Below are 22792 nucleotides of genomic sequence, written 5' to 3'. Positions count from 1 at the left end.
ATGTTCACCAAAATGGTGCCAGTGTCATTTGACAAGTTTGTACGGAATACTTGTTGCTGTTTGATAGCATGTTGCTAAATGTAAATTTAAACAACTTTACTTCCACCTTATTGCATATGCTGTTGACCCGCGTGCGCGCACACACACACATCCATATGCTATACAAATTTATACAAATTCATAACTGTTTTAAAATAAGCAGTATAGCTTGTGACATAATACCATCTGATTGTCCCTCAATAATCGACAATACTTTGGGGGTGTAGCTGATGACAAAGCCGTTCATAGCAAATGCAAAAAAGATGATGTTTTCAATAAAAGGTTATGTTTTGAAATAAAAATGAAGATGTGCCCCTTTGGGAAGGAAATAATAGTTCTTTTGCATGTTGTAAGTAAATTTAAATAAATTTATGCTTGTGTTAGGGAAAAGCAGAAGCACTACTTGGATGGTCATGTCTAAACAAGGTGCTGTTGCATGGGAGAAGCTATTGGTCTTCCTATGCAATTTTATTTTCAGGTGTAAATATATGTACTATCAAATATATTTGTGTATACAGTTAAGGGAAAATATTTAAAAAAATATATATATGGAATGGAGATGTCATACTGGATGTTATAAGTAAAAGAAAATTGTTTTTCAATTTTACTTTAAATGATAATGTAATAAAGCCAGTTCATGGCTTAACTAATTACACAAAGGTTCTTTCTCTTACTTGCTATATGAAAAAAAAAAAAAAAAAATTCGGATATCCTTTTGCCTTATAAATAAATAAGATGAACATGACCTTTAAAAAAAAAAAAAAAAAAAAGGCTTCAAGCTGGGTAACTGTTTATAATTTTGTTGTTAGATAAAATCTAAAAAGCTATTCTTATTTTTTTTTTTTTCACCATCATCAAATTCCTGATATATATATATATATATATATATATATATATGGCATTATTACCAACTTCTTCCAAATTAATCGGTTATCCATGAGGACTTCAGTATCATCACACCTTTATATTTTTTGGTCATCCAAGGTACTTGTTACTGTATCAATCCAACTAGATATTGGGCTTCTGTGGGTCATTTTCCTGTTATCCAGACAAAGACACATTTTGCTAAACCTTTCCACTCCCATTCTGTTTAAGTGACCATATCATATTTAGATTAGCTCTACTCACATACATTCCAGATAACCATGTCAGATTCCTTTCTAATATCTTCATTTTCAATATTGTTCTGCTCTTTATGCTTTTAGATCACTCTGCTAATTTTTCTTGGAACTCTCATACCAGTGTTTTTTTTTTTTTTTTTTTTCTGATTCAGCTCTCAGATCCATAAATCATTTCTCTCTTATTCCATATAAATTCATTCAGTTGATTTCCTTCCATGCCAGTTTTCTATATTATTCTCTGTTCCCATGTTAGTTTGCCATCATCATTAAAAAGTGTGTCTAGCTAAAATGTTTTACTTATTCTGTAGGTTCTCCATTCAGGATGTCAGTGTTTTTACCTGTTTTAATAGCCTTTGTCTTTTTACTGCTGATTTTCATACCGAATTTATTACAAGTGTTATTCTGCTTAGTTAAGGAAATCTTACATATTTCTATTAATTTGTTTAGGAGTAACATCATCTGCATAAAGTAAAGAGCTAAATTGAATATCACTAGTTTTATTATCATGCCTAATGCTACTTTCCTTCATAGTGTGACTCATATAGATGATGAATAACAGTTATTGTTGTTATTATTATTATTATATCACACCTCCAGGGAGTCCAAAGACTCATTGAGGGAGGGCATCAACTCTTCATCTCACTACTCTACCAACCTTCATCATCTAACACTAATGCCAACTACCACCACTAGTGCTTTCACAGACAATCGCAAACATCCATGCCCATGGTGGGATTCGAAACCCAAAGCCTTTTGGCTGGAGAGCAGATATGCTAACCACTCAGCCAACCAGGGCAGCATCTGCATAAAGTAAAGAGCTAAATTGAATATCACTAGTTTTGATATCATGCCTGATGATACAGTTGAAATAATGTGCACCATTGTCTTACACCTGCTTTAACATAAAATCATCTTCCTGTACTTCCTTCGGTTCTAACTGCTGATGATTTGAAGCAGGTGTGAGACAATGGTGCACATTTTTTCAACCATTATTCATCATCTATATGAGTCATATTATGAAGGAAAGTGGCATTAGGCATGATATCAAAACTGGAGATATTCAGTTTAGCTTTTTACTTTATAGATTGGTTAGTGGATTGCAAAAGTTGGTTGATAGGCAAAAAGTGAAGATATGATAGAAACATTTAAATTGCTTAAAGACATTTATGGGACATGCTGAGGAAATGTTTCAGCACTTGGCTGGAGGGGACAGAACAAGAGGTCCTTCCTGGAAATTGGGTACGAGCATGGTTAGGAAGGGTAAGAGGACTAGATTTTTTGATTGGAGAGTGGTTAATGAATGAAATAGGTTGCATGTGTCAGTTGTGAATACATTGTCTGTTAATGGTTTCAAACGACTGTTATTCCATTTAGTTAGGGAATCTTACATATTTCTACTAGATTTGTTTAAGAGTAACATCATCTAGTAGAAATATGTAAGATTCCCTAACTAAATGGAATAACAGTCGTTTGAAACCATTAACAGACAATGTATTCACAACTGACACATGCAACCTATTTCATTCATTAACCACTCTCCAATCAAAAAATCTAGTCCTCTTACCCTTCCTAACCATGCTCGTACCCAATTTCCAGGAAGGACCTCTTGTTCTGTCCCCTCCAGCCAAGTGCTGAAACATTTCCTCAGCATGTCCCATAAATGTCTTTAAGCAATTTAAATGTTTCTATCATATCTTCACTTTTTGCCTATCAACCAACTTTTGCAATCCACTAACCAATCTATCCTCATAGGGAACATTCCACAGACAGCTCACTGCTGGATCTTCTTCACCATCCTCATCCCCAAGAAACTCAGGTTACCAGACCTGAGCACAGTAATCCTAATGTGGTTATATTGAGGCTTTATAAAGAGGAATGATAACTCTCTTATCTCTGCTTGATGGTTGTGTTCATTAAGTAATCAATTAATCCTGTGAGCTATCCTAACTACTTTAGCAATATATGCACTCTAAACTTCATATCTGAGTGTGTGTTACTACATCGAAATCTCTGCATTCGCTGTCAGTCTATTCAGATCATCTTGGAAGCTCTCTGCATCACCTTGATTATCTATTATCCTACGCAACTTTGCATCATCAGCAAACAGCCGAATATCTCCGTTCAAATTATTTCCAATATCATTATGTACAAATTAAACAACAGTAGTCCAAGCACAGAGTCCTGTGTTGTACTGCTAGTAACATGCCTTCTCTTGTATTCTGCTTTATAAACTTCGTGTACTACTTTTTGGTATCTGTCCATCAACCACCTTTTTATTTGTATCACCAGTTACAGTGGATAATAATATGATACTTTGAGGAGCATGCTGTCCCTCATAGAGTATCATGTTTTTATCCACTTATTCCTGAATTCTCTTTTTAACCAGCTTTTCAGTACTTTTACCACCACTCTTGAGATACTAATTGGCCTATAATTTGCTACCATGGACTTAGATCCTCCTTTATGCAAAGGGATTATTTTGCACTTCTTCCACTCTCTTGGGACTTTGGCAGAGCTCAGACTTAAACAGCCTAGTCAAAAGCATCAAAGCATCACCAGTTCCCCTGCACATTCATGTAAAATGCAAGCCGATATCGGCTTGCATTTTACATGAATGTGCAGGGGAACTGGTGATGCTTTTGACTAGGTTGTTTAAGTCTGAGCTCTGCCAAAGTCTCAAGAGAGTGGAAGAAGTGCAAAATAATCCCTTTGCATAAAGGAGGATCTATTATTATTATTATTTCGGGCGACTCCAGGAGTCCTTAGACTCATCGAGGGAGGCCCTAAACATCATGTCCACACAACTATGCGATTACATTCTCACAGTATCTATCATACCTTGTCTTGAACTCGTTCACCGTCATAGCACCCACAACAGACTCTGGCAGCTTATTCCACTCATTTACCACTCTAAAAGTAAAGAACCCAGCTCTAACACCCCTGCTGACCACACTCTTGCCCAGCTTCCATAGGTGTCCCCTAGTTCTCCCACCACCAGTCCTGATCTCAAAAATATCTTCTGAATTAATCCTATAGAATTCCTTTAGCAGTTTGAATGTCTCAATCATATCTCCCCTCCTCCGCCTATCAACTAGTTTCTGCAACCCACAAATCTTCAACCTGTTCTCATATGGTTCATTCCATAAACCTGTTATCATCTTAGTAACTCGCCTCTGGATCCTCTCCACCTCCTCCCCATCAAGAAGGAACCGAGGTGACCAAATCTGGGCACAGTAGTCGAGATGAGGTCTTATCAAGGCTTGGTACAGAGGTACAATAACTTCTCCCCTCCTCCGCCTATCAACTAGTTTCTGCAACCCACAAATCTTCAACCTGTTCTCATATGGTTCATTCCATAGACCTGTTATCATCTTAGTAACTCGCCTCTGGATTCTCTCCACCTCCTCCCCATCAAGAAGGAACCAAGGTGACCAAATCTGGGCACAGTAGTCGAGATGAGGTCTTATCAAGGCTTGGTACAGAGGTACAATAACTTGCTTGTCTCTGCTCGTCAAGGTATTTTTCAACAACCAAGTGAGTTGATTTAGCTACTTTTGCAATGTGCCCCCTAAACTTCATCTCCCTATCCACCAACAGTCCCAAGTCCCTGCCTCATCAATCTCTTGGAGTACAGTTCCACCAATGTGGTATACTGCTGCTAATCTTTTCACTCCAAAATGCATAACCTTACATTTTGTCACATTAAATTGACATCCATTCTCCTTAGCCCAGAACTCCAATCTATCGAAGTCATCCTGCAAGACTTTGACATCTTCTGCATTCACTATTGCCCTACCCAACTTTGCATCATCAGCGAACAAATGAATTGTTCCACTTAGATCCTTCCCTATATCATTAATGAACAGATTAAACAGCAGTGGTCCAAGAACAGAACCCTGCGGCACACCACTAGTCACAGGCCGTCTTTTGGACTCCACTCCTGAATAAACTACTCTTTGATATCTCTCCATCAACCAACCACCTATCCATCTCACCAATCCTATATCCATTCCCATATGTTGTAGTTTACGGATTAGTATTCCATGTGGTATCCTGTCAAACGCCTTTGCCAGGTCCAGCAGTATCACTGTAAACCCATTTCCCTTATCCAGTTCAGCCGTCACCTTGTTATAAAACTTGAGCAAGTTACTGAAGCATGATCTACCCTTCACAAAGCCATGCTGTCCCCTGTACAGTATCTCGTTTTCATCAATCCATTCCTGTATTTTTCCCTTGACTACTTTCTCTAAGACCTTGACAACGACTCCTGATATGCTGATCGGTCGGTAATTTGCAACCGTAGTCTTGGATCCTCCTTTATGCAGTGAAACTATTTTCCCCTCTTTCCACACCTTCGGGACGAAACCAGACCTGAGACTCAGATTAAACAACATGGTCAAGAGCACTGATAATTCTTTAGCCGCTTCACGCAAGACCCGTGCCGGTATACCATCCAATCCCACAGATTTTTTCACATTAAGGTTCTGTAATAGACTAGTCACCTCCACTTCATTCATCACTATTCCCGTATAAACTAATGGTTCCTTCATTTTTTCAATGTCACCACCTGAATGATATGCTTTTGCAAAGTGCATGCTCAGTAACTCCACTATATCGACTGATTCAGTGACCTCCTTACCATCGTCATTCCTTAAAATCATTTTGCCGTGTACAGTTTTTTCTTGCTTGCAGCATATTGAAAGAACTGTTTGGGATTCTCTTTTGCTTGCAAAGCTAGTTTTCTTTCATAATCCGCTTTTGCTTTTTTTACCACACTCGTTACCTTTCTGGCCTGCAATTTATACTGTTCATGTGCCTGCAGGTCACCCCTTTCTTTAAATTCCCTCCGCAGTTGTTTCTTTTTTTGCAGCTCAAGCTTAATGGTGTTATTCATCCATTTAACCCCTACTTGTTTTACTATTCGGACCCTAGGTATACAATCAGCCATTACCTCCTGTAAATTCTCCTTGACCACTTCCCATGCTCTATCGACGTCCAGCCCTTGCAGTTGTGCCATGGCACTGATCCAAGCAATCTCCTAAGCTTGCCAGCACGGTAATTCCACATATACCCTGTCTTAATCGAAAATTCCACACCTTTAGCCACTTCCCAGGTCAAGACCTTATGATCACTCTCACCAATAGGTGGCAACATGGTCATATTCATTACAGTCAAATTCTCAGATGCTATTACCAGGTCAAGCACTCTCACACCCCTAGTATTTTCAATTACATGCTGTCTCAGATAGTTATCCCTTAATAATCAAATAAAATCCATTTCCTTCCAATCAATGTTACCATAGTTGAAATCCCCCATAATAATTACCCTTCTCCCTCTCATTTCATCAATTTGAGTATTCATACTATCTCCACCATCTATTCCATCACCTGGTCTATAGCAGCACCCAACTGTATATTTTATTCTGCCAGTCTCAATCTCACACCAAATACCCTCAAATGAGTTCCTTTCACTATCCTGCGATACAACTTCAATTCTCCTTGGCTGCAGTTCATCAGCTATCATCAATAATACCCCTCCCCCCATTTTATTCTCTCTGTCCCTCCTAAACACACTATAACCTACACATTCTATCCCACTAACTATATCTTCTTCTGTCAGCCATGTTTCACTAATGCCAATAACCTGTGGCCAGGAAGAGCCAATCAAGTCCAGAAATTCTTCCTTCTTGTTCCTAATACTCCTGGCATTAGTATACATGAAATGCAGTGTATCCCTTAGTCCCATCCCTATATTGATGCATTATTCTAAATGACCCATTCCCATTTTTTGTCCTTAGTGCTGGCTCGGGTACATTATATACATTCTTACACTCATCTGTCTCGCTGATGTCTGCATATCCATTCCCCCCCCCCTCCTTGGTAGTTCTAGTTTCCCTGGTTTTGCACATCCATTTTCACTTCATTCAGCAACACTCTTTCCAGTCTCCGCACACCAAGCCCATTCAAATGCAGACCATCCATCTTGTATAAGTCCTTTTGCCCTTCAAACTCATTCCACACGTCCACGAATTCCACATCACACCGTCTGCATAACTTACGCATAATGTCATTTGCGATTATGGCCCTCCTCCTAAACTCCTCTCTGTCATACCACAGCAACAGACTAACCATTCTAACTCTGTCACTCTTTTCTTTCGCTACCTTTAACAATACTTTCAAGTCCTCTCTCATAAAAAATTTATCACCTTTCAATTCATTCATACCCGCCACAATTATTAATTCTTTCACCCTCTGTTTTTGCACTCTAATACTCTCACTTACATCCTTAAATTTCGTACCCGGTAAGTACGATTTAGTTACACTGCCATCTATCACCCCTCTTAATAACGAGTCACCATACAACACTCTTTCCTTCATTTCAGAAACTCTCTCATTCTTGCATTGTTTTTTTATGTTAGCCGTAATCTAAGTCCATGGTAGCAAATTATAGGCCAGTTAGTATCTCAAGAGTGGTGGTAAAAGTACTGGAAAAGCTGGTCAAAAAGAGAATTCAGGAATAGGTGGATAAAAACATGATACTCTACGAGATACAGTGTACTAAGTATATCCAATTCTTCAACCCCTGTTTTTACAATCTGGATGATATACCCTGGAAAAATGATCACTCAATAGCTCAACAATTTTGTCTGCCTCTGTTATCTATCTACCATCTGCATTCATTAAAGTTATTCTTCCATAGTTATCTTCCTCCTACTGTCACATAACGAAAAAAACCTCTGTGATTTCGTTTTCCCTTTTTGGCTAATTTCTTCTCATAATCTCATTTTGCCTTTCTTACCATGCTGGTACTGTTTGAGTTAGCTGATCACCTGTCTTCTTATATACCCTCCACAACTTTTTTTTTTCTTTTTTTTTGCAGCTTGTGCTTAATGATATTACTCATCCATGTAATTCCTACCTTATTTACCCTCCTGACCTTGGGTATACAGTGTGATATTGCTTTCCCCAGATATTATTGACCAACAGAGAGAAGTAGTGTGATGAAGGGTGAAGATAACAAGCAGAATGTGAATGAAAAAATAAAACTAGGGAGTATGGTAAATTTGAAACATTATGAAGTTTTCGAAGATGGTGTTACATGGGAGGATGAATGGCAAGCAAGAGTGGTAGTTAGCATAGAGAGAGAGAGAGATACGCTGAAAGAGGAAGTGGAATGTCTTGGGGATGATTTGAGAACCCTGAAAGAAGAGATTAGACAACTGGAAACAGTGAATGCAAAGCAAATCAGAATAGTTGAGAGTTATGGGAATAATAGAAGAGGAGAGAATAGGAAAACCAGTAAAAGAGAGGGAACGAGAAAAATACAAATGAGTGCTTGAACCAGGTATGGAGAGATGACAGAACAACAGGTAAGTAGGGAAACAAAGAAAGTGTTAGGAGAGAGAGAGGAATGTAGGTGAGCAAGGAAGAAACAGTGGTAAGAGGTGTGATGTACGGAGACACAGTGATCCATGTGTGCAAGATAGAATGATGCCTGAAGAGTGTTTGCCTGGAGGAATGACGGTGTGACTATGGCAGTTAAGTGAGGTGAAAGAATGGATGAGATGATTGTGACGTGGGCATGGATGGCAAGATTTCAATCTATTGACGTTAAGAGTTGGGAGATCCTGATGAATAGGTAGGTTCGGATTACCAGCAATTTTTTGGAATTCACGGACTAAAGAATTCAATCTATGTAGTTCTGTAGGAATAATGCCTGCTAAAAGAGGTAACCAATATGTTGGGGGTCAATCTAATAGAGCCTGTAATTAATCTTAAGGTATTGTTCAATTGAGAATTGATAATCCTTGTGTGAGGATTTAGCCACACAGGAGCACAATATTCAGCACTTGAGAATACCAAAGCAAGGGCTGTTGTCCAAAGAGTAGAGGCTCTAGAATCCCAGGTAGTGCCACACAGGCTCTGTAGGATATTATTACGTGCCCTTAGTTTATATGCCAAGTTTGAAAGATGTTGCCGGAAAGTGAGAGAACGGTCAAGTGTGACTCCCAAGTACTTAGGGAATGTATTATATGGAAGTATAGTGTTGTTCAATTCAATTTTTAGTTTCACATTTGCCAAGTTATTATTTAGATGAAAACAAGATATTACCGTTTTGCTCCTATTTAAACAGTCTCCATCTTTTAAAATATTCATCCAGAATAGTTAAGTCAGCTTTTAGAATTTCTTCTGTACGACTTATGCATTTATGCTGTGTAGTTATTGCTATATCGTCGGCATAACAAAATTTCCTTGACGAAGTGACGGGAAGATCAGATATATACAGATTGAATAATAACGGAGATGAAACAGATCCCTGTGCCAGTCCATTATTTAACTTTCTTTTGCTGCTAGTTTTATTACCTATAGTCACTATAAATCTTCTATCTCTTAGCATATTGTTAATAATATGGACTATTGTTTTACATTGTTTTTAAACCTTTTTTGAACATCAGCTTCTATGTGAGTTACCAAAGAGAGAACCTGGTCACAACACCCATGATTTGGTCTGAAGCCAGCTTGTTCTATTAGGACATTTTTTAAAATTGTGGAGCTTATTCTATTATAAATAAGTATTTTAAATTTCCCTGCCAAAAAGACTGTGACATCACCTACACAGGTTCCACCATCAGGTCTTTATGGGCAAGACTACAAGAACACTTCCGTGACTGTAACATCCCTATTCCAGAACATTTAAACACTAAAAAACGCAACATTAAAAAGAAAAATCGTATACAAAGCACAGGAAAAACGGAAATAGCTGTTCACGCCCTTGAACAAAAACACACCCCGCAGATAGACAAGGCCATCATAATAGACAGACAAGACAATGAAACAATGCTCAGAATATCGGAAACAATAGCTATAAAGTGTGACGCGAACTCGATCAACGTACACAGGCCCTACATAATCTCCGAGGTTTGGAAGCTTCACAACATTAAATTGAGGTCACAATCCCGACCAATAGGAGACAACACAAACACCTCTGAAGCACCCACCCGACCTGACATAGCTTCCACTTTCCCAATATGTTCCGATGATGACCACGAATAGTCGAAACGGTCCACACCCCGTCAACCACCTTTCCCCTTCCCCCTCCTTATTTTAAAAAATTAACCCTTTCACTTTTTCCCCACCCTATATAAAAGTATATGTACTATATATTACGAAAAAAAAAAAAAAAAAAAAACCCGAGTTTTTTCTAACTTATTCTACCAAACTGCCTACCCCCCCCCCCCACACCACACACACACTCTGCAGTTCTCGACATCGCAGACAGAGGAAAAGCCACAACACCCAGAAAAAGGTATGTGCAATTTCTATTCCTTAAGCTACATATACTTTTTAGTACATCTACACTCATAATGCCCTAAGAACCCATGAGTAAATAGCCAATGACATTTAAACAGGGGCACTCCTAAACTGAAGCAGGCAATATAGCTGTATTATAATAGTATTTTAAAGAGTTTATAACAACAATGAGGAGACTAATAGGTCGGTAACTTTCTGGTTTATGATTAGGCTTACCGGGCTTTAAAATTAAAAGTACTTTTGCTTTTTTAAAAATAGTGGGAAGTTTACCAGTTGTAAGAATGTCAGTATAGAACTTTGTTAACCATAATCTTGCATTTCTTCCCAGATTAATCAAAAATTCTGGATGAATGTTATCAAAACCAGGAGCCTTACCAGGCTTTAATTCCTTTAAGGCTGCTTCAACTTCTTTCTGCATAAAAGGTTGTGCAAAATTTGAAGTTATAGGTGAAGACTTGCTAAATTCTTTTAATTTTCTCTTTATATATCTTGTATGATTTTTATTGTTTGGGATACGTGATATATTAACAATATGTATAGCTAGTTGATCTGGGGTGATTCTTGGTTGTTCTTTAATCAAAGGAGCACTACCACCTAGTTTCCTAAGAAGGCTCCAAGCTTTACTCCTGGAATGAGTAAAGTCTATACCTTCAACTGTATTTACCCATTTTTTCCTTCGGGATATATCCAAGTTTTCTAGGAATTCGTCTGCTGTTTTTGGGTCATTGTTTATCTGATATTCATTATAAAGTAATTCACATTCTTCGCCCCAACCATGTATATAGATTCTTTATAGCGCCTCCGTAGCGCAATTGGAAGAACGACGGTACATTGCGCCCTTCGATTGGAATAGGCCTAAGTTCGATTCTCGTCGCGACGGGAGGAATCTTTATCTGGTCGATTTCAATCGATGGTGAGTTAGCCGATCTCATACGGAGGTAGCAGGGTTTTTTCTCCTGGAAACTCGGGTTTTTCATCCCGCATACATACAAATCGGCCCTTCAGAACACACGCAATTTACAGACAAAAATTACTAGTTGTGGTGGTGTTGGAGGTGGGCGGTAGATGGCGTTGATTCGTAGTAGAGGTAAGGTGTAGAGAGAGTTGAAGATGTCCTCCCGCGATGAGTCTTCAGACTCCTTGGAGGTATCAGGAATAATAATAATAATAATATAGTTATGTGGAATACTTTTCTTGGCAGCAAGCAGGACTACACCTATAAATCTATGAAAATTACTACTTATTGGAGATATCCAGCAAATACATTTGTCAAGTTCATTTGCGTATTTATTCCAGTCAGCCTTTTTAAAATTCCAGCGTGGGATAGGCTTTGATCTTGCAAATGGAATGGAAATGCCAGTGTCAATTAATACCGGTCTATGTTGACTATGAGGAAAGTCAGTTAAGACCCTTCTCAGATTTTGCATAAGGTGACCTGAATTATTTTTGCTCACAAGACATAAATCAGGGTTATAGTCTCTTTTCCAAGCTGCAGATCTAAAAGTGCCTTTGTCTTTGGCATCAAAGACTAAGTGAAGATTATTTAGTTCGATCCATCAACAAGTTTTTCGCCACATTCGTTGTTTCGAGCATAATTCCACTGTTCATGATGACTATTAAAGTCCCCAATATAGATTGCGGGATGTTCAGCAATAGGAATAATTTTTTCCGGCCAAGGTGATCCAGGTGGCTTATAAATATTCGTAATTGTAATATCTTGAACTTTTATCACTACTGTGTGTATGTTTTCTACAATATTTTGAGATAGAAAAAAAACTTCTTTAAGCGATTTTGCACATATGTTGCTATTCCATATACTTCATGATAAGTTGCACTAATAGCAGTGTAACCTGGAATGCGACCTCTTTTAAGGAGCTGTTCAGGATCAGCAGCACGTGTTTCCTGGACAGCAATCACATCAACGTTGTTGGTTAACAATAATTTCGATAAATAATCGCATTTGGCTTTGCTAATAGATTCAATATTTAATTGACAAATACGTGGTGTAGGACCAATGTTACTAAATTCTGGTTTCTGGAAGTCACTATATTCAATAAATTCAGTAGACATCATGAAATTGGCCAGGATATCCTTAGGATGGACTAGCTGCTTATCGCTGTTGCTCATTTAGCACCACCCAGGGGACACGTATAGCTTTAGGATCACTATGGATGCGAGCAACTTTGTCCCCCTGAGGTTCATATTTGAGGTATGGAAGAAGACTGAGAGAGAGAAGATTGTGTGTGTTGCCCAAGTATGATAATGCAAAGTTTTAGAGAAGAGTATCAGTAATGAATGGTATAATAGCCAGAATGTGTTAAAAGAAAGGCTCACAATATGTGCATGTTTGGAGGGCATTTGAGGACAGAGAGGAACTGTATGTGAGAGGTAGCTTGCATTTGAATGAGGAAGGACATAAGCATCTACAAAGAATGCTGAACAAGTCAGTATGTCAATTCAGGGGAAACTAGAATTGTTAGGTGGATGGTAGCAGGGGGGGGGGTGGCCTCTTGTGGGAATATGTACTTGAGAGAAGGGGGAATACACTGAGTAATGCTGAATTCTATATGCTCCTTCTTGATTCTCTCCCAAGCTCTTCAAGAAAGACTAAGGGTTTGTCAGATAAGTGTCGATGTGCTGACAGTAAAAAGAAAACACAATTGAAATCTGATGCCAATGAACAAGAGAAAAGACTCATGCCAGCTCAGACGTTGCCCGGTCAAACAAGGTCTGCATCCCCAATCGAGTAATCAGGGTTGGATCGAAAAATCAGTTTCTGAAAACAAAGACAAAAAAAATCAAACTCAGGCCTGTGAACGATGGAATATCAATTGGTATTCCGTACACTCTGGGCAACTGGAAAATTGCAGTTGCTTCAAGAAGAAATACAGATGTGATATATTGGGTATTTCAGAAATGAGATGGACATTGTCAGGAGAATCAAATAGCGGAAGAGTTCTCTGGTCAGGAAATGAAAGTAAGCATGAAGCAGGCGTAGGTTTCCTGCTAAGTAACAAGGTCTGTCAGGCACTGATAGGATACAAACCAGTTAGTGAAAGAATAATGGTTGCAAGATTCAGTGCCCAACCATTTAATATCACGACATGAGAGATTTTACAGGGATCTACAACTAGAAATTGATGAGATGCTGAAGCAGGATATACTCATCATTGGAGGAAACTGGAATGCAAAGATTGGCAAAAATAACACAGGATGGGAAAATTTGGATATGAAGAAAGAAATGAACGTGAAGAGATGCTTCTGGAATTTGCCACATATGGCTATAACTTGATGATTTGCAATACCAAATTCCAACAAAAAGACTGTCGTAAATGGACATGCCGCTCCTTCGATGGCAAACACAGGAATATGATCGACCTGATATTAATAGACCAGAAATGGAGAACCTCAGTTCAACAGTGCAGATCATTCCAAGGAGCTGATATTGATTCCGACCACAGCTTAGTGATTGCGAATATAAGACTAAAACTGAAACCGAAGTACAAAGGAAGTTCCAAAAAGCTAGAGACATCTCAAAACTAAATGAAAACAGGCTACGAACAGCATATCAGAACATATTGGAAACTAAGCTTAAGACCCCAAGTGAAAATCAAAATATAAATACAAGAGCAGAACGACTGACTACAGTACTAAAAAAAACAGCAGAGGAAGTAATTCCCGAAAGAGAAAAGATCAACAAGAATGGATAACTGGAAACCCTAAAATTGGTTCAAGAGAAAAGAGAACTGAAACTTAAAAGAGATAATTCAGAGGCAGCAGATGAGTTATACCATCAAAAATGCAATGAAGTATGGAAAGCAGCAAGATCTGATAAAGCCAAATTGTTGGAGGATCAGTGCAAAGACATTGAACAGTACTATGGAGAACACAAAACTAGAGAGAAATACTAGATAAGAAATGTCAATAGGAAGTGGCAAACAAGATCAGTAGCAGTCAAAGATGAAGATGGTATAAAGAATGAAGATGGTGAAGGAATACACGGATGGACAAGATATCGCAGCAAACTATATAAAAATCAACTAAACAATACTGCAACACAAGTAATCAAAGAACCAAAAGCAATCTCTCCACCAGCAGAGATCTTTGAAAATGACATCTTGGAAGAGGAGGTGAAGAAGGCTATAAAACATCTCAAGAACAACAAGAGTCCTGGAGATGAAACATAATAGGCGAGATGCTAAAATATGGGGGAGAATCAGTTGTAAAAGAAATGCATAAGCTGAGTAATGAAATATGAAGATCAGGATATGCCCCCGAAGAGTGGAAAAAATCGGTCTTGGTTGTTCTTCATAAGAAAGGTAGTGCTTTAGAATGCACCAATTACAGAACTATTGCATTAATGAGTCATCTTGGCAAAGTGCTGATGAAAATACCAACAGAATGCCTGAAGGGTCATATGGAGGCACATCTTCCTGATGAGCAAGCCAGATTTCAAAAAGATCAAAGTACAGTGCAACAAATACTCGCACTAAGACTAGTAGCAGAGAAGGCTCGAAGAAAGAACAAAAAGATATATATATTTTTTTTTGGACTTCCAAAAAGCATTTGATAATATTGACCAAAATATAACATGGGCTGTCTTGGAATCCTATGGTGTGGACAATAAATTGATCTGCCTGCTGAAAGATATAAACAGCAAGCACAAGCAAAAATCAGGATAGCAGATGCGACTGGAGATTGGTTTGCCACTAGTCAAGGCACAAGACAAGGGGGACCGATTATTACCAATCATCTTCATCACACATCTGGGAAGAACACTAGAAGATTAAAGAAGGTGGAGGCATTTCAATAAATGGCATGAGAATAAACTACCTCTGCTTTGCAGATGATATCGTCCTGATTGAAGACGCAGCAAGGCTGGAACAGACATTGCAAACACTATACACAGAAGGAAAAAGATATGGACTAAATGTTAATTTTGAAAAAACTAAAACGATATTTGGACAACAGGAGTTACTGAACAGAGTTACGATAGACAGATTTCAACTGGAAAATGTGTAACACTTCACATATCTTGGATGCCACATGATGCATGACTTGGACCCCAAAAAAGAGATAAAAATTAGAATAGTCAGCTCAACTACTTTAAAAGCCATGGACAAAATATGGAAGAGCCAAGCTATAAAGATGAAAACTAAACTGTACATTGTAGAAACCTGTATCTTCAGCAGCATGTTCTATGGATATGAAGCCTGGGTACTCCTGAGAGAATCTGAAAGGAGGATATTAGCATTTGAGAGGAAGTGCTATAGAAAGAATTTGAGAATAAGCTGGATCCAGAAAGTGAACAATGAGGAAATCTACAGACAAATACAAACAAAAGAAAACCTGATCCAGAAAATAATCATCATCATGCGTATCAAGGATTTAGGCCTAGCATGGCCTGTTCCAGCCTTAGAAGTCATCGTTTAAGAGGATATCCTGGTTTTCTTTTTCCTAATGTACTTTAAGGCTTGTTTTGGTAATCTTTCTGTTTTCATTCTTTGAACGTGTTCTATCCATTTATGTTTATATTTTTTAATTTTTTCTATTACTGGTTTTTGGTTTAATTCTTTCATAATTTCTTCATTTCTTTTGTGATCAAATAGACAAACAAATAATCTTTGTTTGTCTTTTTGTTTTATTGTCCAGATTTCGCTTCCATACATTAAGACTGGTAGGGCTAATGTATTGTATACTTTTAGTCTGGTTTGTTTTTGAACTAGGTTTGGTTTAAATATAGAGTTAATTACACCTGTTATTTTTAAATATTTTGCAGTTTTTATGTTTATATCTTTTTCATTTTCATATGTGATCATAAAATAATCAAAAGATAATAATAATCAAAATAACCAGAAAATAATCAAAAGGAAACTACGTCTCTTTGGGCATTTATTATTATTATTTGTCACCTCCAGGGAGTCCAAAGACTCGTCGAGGGAGGGCATTTACTCTACAACTGCCTCCACCGCTCACAATCCACCAACTGACCGCAACCTACACCAACACCATCTGTCGCCAACCATCACTATTATTTCCACAGACAGTCGCAAACATCCATGCCCACGCTTGGATTCGAACCCGCAGCCTCTTGACTGGAGAGCAGATACGCTAACTACTCTGCCAGCCAGGCTGCCTAAGTTCTACAACGTATATGTAGAATGAATGATGAGAGGAAAATAAAAATGCTGCTGTTTGGGATGATTGAAGGAAAGAACAAAAAATGAAGACCGAACAGAGAATGGGGCGATGACATTGCCAAATGGTGCAGAAACACTATACACAAACCGAGTCATCTTGCACAAAATAGAATACAATGGAAGAATCATATCAAGATGGCATCAGACACCTATGGGCGTTGGACCCATGTTTGTTGATGATGATGATGAATGCTGAATCCAGTGGAGTCTGGAAGGGTTAATGATAGGTATAGAAATGGTGAATGGACATTACAAACACTATATTCAGAAGGAAAAGTTTTTTGGGGGAGAAGTCCGACCACACCTCCTCGCGGTTCCCCTGGACCCCCTTGAAGCTCTTGACCAAATTTCTTATGGTCCAATTTCAAGGTGACTAACGTGGCAATGGCATCCAGTTTTCTAATGAAGAGTCAACTGCCCCAATACTGAACTGACACCCATGCAAGAAATGGATCCTAATCCTGAACAACAGCTCTATTTAAGCAGAATCATAGACATGGCCAGAGCAGTGTGGGGAGCACACGGAGGCATCTAGGACTCTTCCAAGGACAAGACAACAACAACAGAAGGAAAAAGATATGGACTAAATGTCAATTTTGAAAAAACTAAAACAGTGATATTCTGGCAGCAGGAGTTACTGAACAAAGTTACTATAGATGGATTTCAACTGGAAAATATGGAACACTTCACATATCTTGGATGCCGTATGACACATGACTCAAGCAGTATCAAGGAGGCAGAAGGTTATAAGTGGGTTTCCATATGGCTTAGTCAGACCTGTATTGTTTAACCTTTATATCAATGTCATTGTCAATGGATTGTAGGGGGATATTCAGTTGTTTGCAGATGATGTGAAGCTGAGAAGGGTTATTAGTAATAGTGCAGATGTGGTAGCCCTGCAAGAGGATTTAAATAAACTAGATAGATGAGCAAATGAATGGGGGTGTTGGTTTAATGCAGCAAAATGTGAAATCTTGAAGTTTGGGATACATCGATGGGAGGATGCATACTCTATTAGAGGAAGTGGGGGAGGCAAGGGATTTGGATTTGATGATTGATAGAAACCTGAAATTTAGGGAACACATTGCAAAGGTAAGCCAGAGGATTGCTGCAATAATGAGAAGGATGCTGACCTGTAGAGATAAGAGTTGTCATTCCATTGTATACAACACTGATCAGACCATACTTGGACTGTTGTTCTCAAATTTGGTTCCCAGGATTTGAAGGGTATAAATTAATGTCGAAAGGGTGCAGAGATGGATAACAAAGATGGTATGTTAGTTACGAAGGTAGGCTGAGGGAATGTGGATTGTAGAGTTTGGTAGGTAGGAGAGGTGAGGGTTGACATTGGGGAGTTCTTTTATTTGGTGGAACAGTGGAAAGGAGCAAAGATCAAGTTCCATCCCTGGAAGTTATGAAAGGAAGCTGTGAGTAAGAAGGCGATAGTGGTTTCTTTGCATGGGAGGTGGTTGAATCGTGGAATGCATTGCTTGATAGTGGTGAGAGTATGAACGATCAATGAGTGGTATGATAGACTTTGTTTTCTATGATGGGCCTCCTGCAGTGTCTTGCAACTCCATGGAGGCCTGAATCACAATAATAATAATATCCCTTGCACTGTGAACATCCTTCCTTTTCAGATCTTTATGCCATGGTACTGCTTCAAGCTGCCTCATTGTTATTTGTTTAATAGAATATTTATGTATTATTATTTTTGTTTAATAGCATATTGATGGGTTATTATTTGTTTTTTAACAGAATACGTTATTGAATTTAAATTTATTAATTTAAATAAAGAGTTAGTAAAAAAAGAAAGGTGTCTTATATTACAGAGGCTTAAGTTATCTGCTTTGTAGTTCTACATACCATATTTACTCGAATACACCCTCTGCCTCAAAAGAAACCAAACTTTTCGAAAATATAAGAAACTAGTGGTGCCACCTGTTGTATCTTTTTCTTGTCAGTAGCAGCCACCTTCATTAGTATTGTGTCAACTGTTTATGGCATTTGTCTCATTAGAAGCTGAGTTATAATGCCAAGAATGACCGTGTGTTTTGACGAACGGTCGGAAAATGAGTTTCAAACAGAGATCTGCAATTGACTTTTGTGTTAAACTTGGTAAAAGTTTTACTGAAATGCATCAAATGTTTCAAAAAGCATATGGTGATGAATGCTTATCCTGTACTCAAGCTTACGAGTGGTTTAAGCGATTTCAAAGTGGTCGTGAGATGCTTGAGGATGATGAAAAGCCGGGCCATCCGAAAACTGGACTGAGCGAAGTTAACATCCAAAAAGTGTGTGCTTTCATCAAAGAAAACCCGAAATCGTCCGTGAGATTGATTGAAGATGAATTGGGGATTCCAAAATCAACTGTGCACAACATTTTGACCAAGAGTTTGGGCCTTCATAAATTGAATTCGCGATTTGTTCCCCACAAGTTGACCGATGACCAAAAAAAGTATCGAATCGAACACTGCAAGGACCTCATTAAAATCGCTCGTAAGGACTCATATTTCCTTCAAACGATCGTTACTGTTGATGAAACTGTTATTTGACTATGCTGAGTGGAGACCACCAGAAGAGGGGCATCCGAAAAAAACTTCCTTGGAGAGGTCAAAGTAAAGACAATGCTGATTTGCTTCTATGATTCCAAGGGCATTATCCACAAAGAATTCGTTCTGCCTGGCCAAATGTTGAATGGTGAGTTTTATCTCAAAGTTTTGAAGCGATTGATAGCGAGAATTCATCGCGGATGGCATGAATATCGTGATGCAGGCAGCTGGTCACTTTTGCACGATAATGCACCACCTCATCGTTCAAACATTGTGAGACAGTTTTTGAGCAAAACCAAGTTTGTGTGTTGGATCACTTATCAGGCCATATTCACCTGATTTAGCACCCTGTGACTTCTTTCTCTTCCCCCGGCTTCATGAAAGGAAAGTAATATGACACCATTGAAAACGTTCAAGCAACAGTAACCACGACCCTCAACAGTATCCCAAAAACTGATATAAAAAAAACTCATTTAACGAATTAATTGACCATGTCCCAAAAGCTTTATATCGAAGCTGAGGGAGAGTATATTGATTGAAATAAATGATTTGAATGATTATAATTGTCCAGTGTTTTATTTTCTATCAAAAGTTTCGTTTCTTTTTGGACATAGGGTATATAACTCGCTCTTGCATATTTCTTGCATCCCTGATTTTATTTCACAGAAAAAAAAAAAAATTTAAACTTTTCACACACGGTTCATCCACGAAATAAGTTTAAAACTTTAAGAAATAGATAGTGAATGTTGTTATGGCAGTTTCAGATATTTTTGAATTCAATTGAAGAGAATCAGCAATTCAACACAACAATCGCCGGCTTGCCATTGTCGTTGAGTCATACAATCTTTTGTTAATACCGCACCAATCATATGCATAGAGATGGAGGCAATCAGTAGAAGAAATGTGGGAGTGAGAGCATTGACTTGATCTTGGATTGTGTAAGGGGATAATTAAGATTAAGAGACCATCATTAGAACTGTTGTGCAACGATTTTGAAAGCTTGGGATATGATTTCACCAGAAATAGTTAATTTAATTACAGAAGCATTGTCGGAAAAGATTCAAATATATCACGTAACGAAGGTGAGCAGCTGATCATGTCAATGATGTTAATAATTAAAATTTAAAAGCATTCATTTTATAAATAATGTGAGAAAGTATAAATTGTAATGAATACTGAGGATTTAATTATAAACATTAATTTAGCCTGAAAAACTTCAGTTTCCGAAAATACCCACATGATTTTTTAACTTTAATTTTGGGGAAAAAAGTGTGAGTTATATTCGAGTAAATGCTTAACTGGAATTTACATGTGTTTTGCTACCTTCCAAGTCGAGACCACATGATCACTTTCCCCCAATTGGAGGTAATGTTATGGACATTGTTAAGGACAATGTTAAGGATATCCTTAGTTATGGACAGGTCTTCTGATCCCATAACGAGATCCAACATTCTCATACCCCAAGTTCCCTCCATCGCATTCTGCTTCAATTAATTATCTCTAGGTAATTGTATAAATTCCATTTCCTTCCTGCCATGAGATCTTTCCTCCTTCCAATATCTGTCTTCAAAGTTGAAATCCCCATAATAATTACTTGACTTGCACTCATTGTGCTAATCTGCTGATACATGTCTTCTACATCATCCCTGGCATCCTTTTGCCTATAGCAGTAGCCAGTTTTATATTTTGTTCTATTGGCCTCAATCTCACACCAGGTTAATTCAAAGAGTTACCATCTACATGACTGACTCTCACTCTTTATTGCTGAAATTCATCTGCTATCATCAGCAGCACCCTCCCTGAAAATACTAAATCCACATTGTATCCCTGTAACTACATCATCTGCTGTTAGCCAAGTCTCACTAATGCCTATAATGTTTGGTGAGGTTGCACTAACCAGTGCCAAAAATTTCTCCCCCTTGTTCCTGATACTTCTGAAATTAGTATATAGAAACTGCAGCATCCTTGTAGATGCTTTTACTTCCTGAATTGACCACCTTATTCAGTGTTTTGCTTGAAAGACTTGCTCTGTGTGACACCTATGAATCAAATGAGTGCCATTCTAACACTTTTACCCTCTCTGTGAACAAAGCTCTCTCTAGATATCTAGCTCTGAATCCATTTAAGTGCAGTTCATTAGCATTGTACAAATCTTTATATCAGTCAAACTCAGGCCATATGTCCACAAACTCTACATCACTCCAAAAGTTTATTTTTCACTTGGTTAGACTATAATAAATTTAGTTTAATCCTTTATCCAAGTATGAGCAAACAAAGTTTGCGCCTGAAAATATCTTCAGGATTGAATATGATGTTAGCTTGGTTCACCTTTGCTACGAGTTGCCCGGTGTTGTACTGCCTTACCCCAGTAAGGCAGTACAATACCATATTCAGTCCTGAAGATATTTTCAGGTGCAAACTTTGTTTGCTCACACTTGGATAAAAGATTAAACTAAATTTATTATAGTCTTACCTAGTGAAAAATAAACTTTCAACATCTTTCTCTAAATCCAGAGTAATTTAATAAAAAAAAAAGTGGAACACCTTTTGGCAACTCCTATAGGTAAAGGTGACCTTGCTATTGCTTCTGCCTGATATCTCCACCTCTGGGCCGGCCTGGATCCCACTGAAGAGACCTCAATAAAGGTCGAAACTAGTCTGGGTAGTTGCCAATCCCTTAATGCATAACATTATACATATCCGCAAGGAGATGTGTTTTGCATTATGGGAGATACTGGGATAGGAGTGATGTTAGCTTGGTTCACCTTTGCTACGAGTTACCCGGTGTTGTACTGCCTTACCCCAGTAAGGTAATACAACACCTACCTTACTCCGGTAGGGTAGTACAACACCATATTCAGTCCTGAAGATATTTTCAGGCACAAACTTTGTTTACTTACATTTGGATAAAGGATTAAACTAAATTTCTTATATTCTACATCATTCCTTTTGCACAACCTGCATATTTATTCATTAGCTACAAAGAAGTAGCTTACCCCTGCCTGAACTCAAACCAAGAGACTCTTTGGATTAGAAGTCCAATATGATATCAACTGCACCATAGGTACTTTTTTTAATATGGTTTTTTTTATTTATTTAGTTCAAATAAATTTTGTTATCCAAGTTTCCCTTTCACTGTTCTTCTTGACCTTTTCTCAAGTGTATGCGTGCATAAATCTTACCTGGAACACTTAGTAAAGAAATTCCTGTATTTCACACATTCAATTTTATTTCTTTCTAGATGTGGGCACTATGAGTGCTCTATTCCAATCATCTGGAATTCGACTCTGTGGCCATGCCTATCTGAATTATGCAGTATAGCCATTGTAAAACTGCTATATTAACATATTTGGGCATTTCTGGTTGAATATTGTCTATTCAGTTGCATTTCTATATTTCAATTTTGTGATGGCTTTTTCTGCCTTAAGTAGATGTATAGTCCTGGTTGCATTCCTCTTGACTATTCTCTGCAATTTTTCTTTGATCAGTGCTGTGGAGCCAGAGTCATGGAGCAGACCTAGTAATAAAAAAATAAAATAATAATAATAACTGATGCTTCATGATGTAAT

The 22792-nt window shown here is 38.0% G+C and overlaps 1 protein-coding gene across 1 annotated transcript in view; it reads left to right on the top strand.

Annotated features, from left to right (window-relative positions):
* Positions 1–22792, top strand: part of Rpi (Ribose-5-phosphate isomerase) — a 118115-nt gene that overhangs the window by 942 nt on the left and 94381 nt on the right. The window lies entirely within an intron of this gene.

Source organism: Typopeltis vanoorti, chromosome 1 (genome assembly GCF_054136105.1).
Source record: "Typopeltis vanoorti isolate ZY-2024b chromosome 1, IOZ_Tvanoo_1.0, whole genome shotgun sequence".
In the NCBI taxonomy this organism is placed as follows: Eukaryota; Metazoa; Arthropoda; class Arachnida; order Uropygi; family Thelyphonidae; genus Typopeltis; species Typopeltis vanoorti.
The sequence above is the reverse complement of the archived record's forward strand: the minus strand, read 5'-3'. Positions and strand labels throughout refer to the sequence as shown.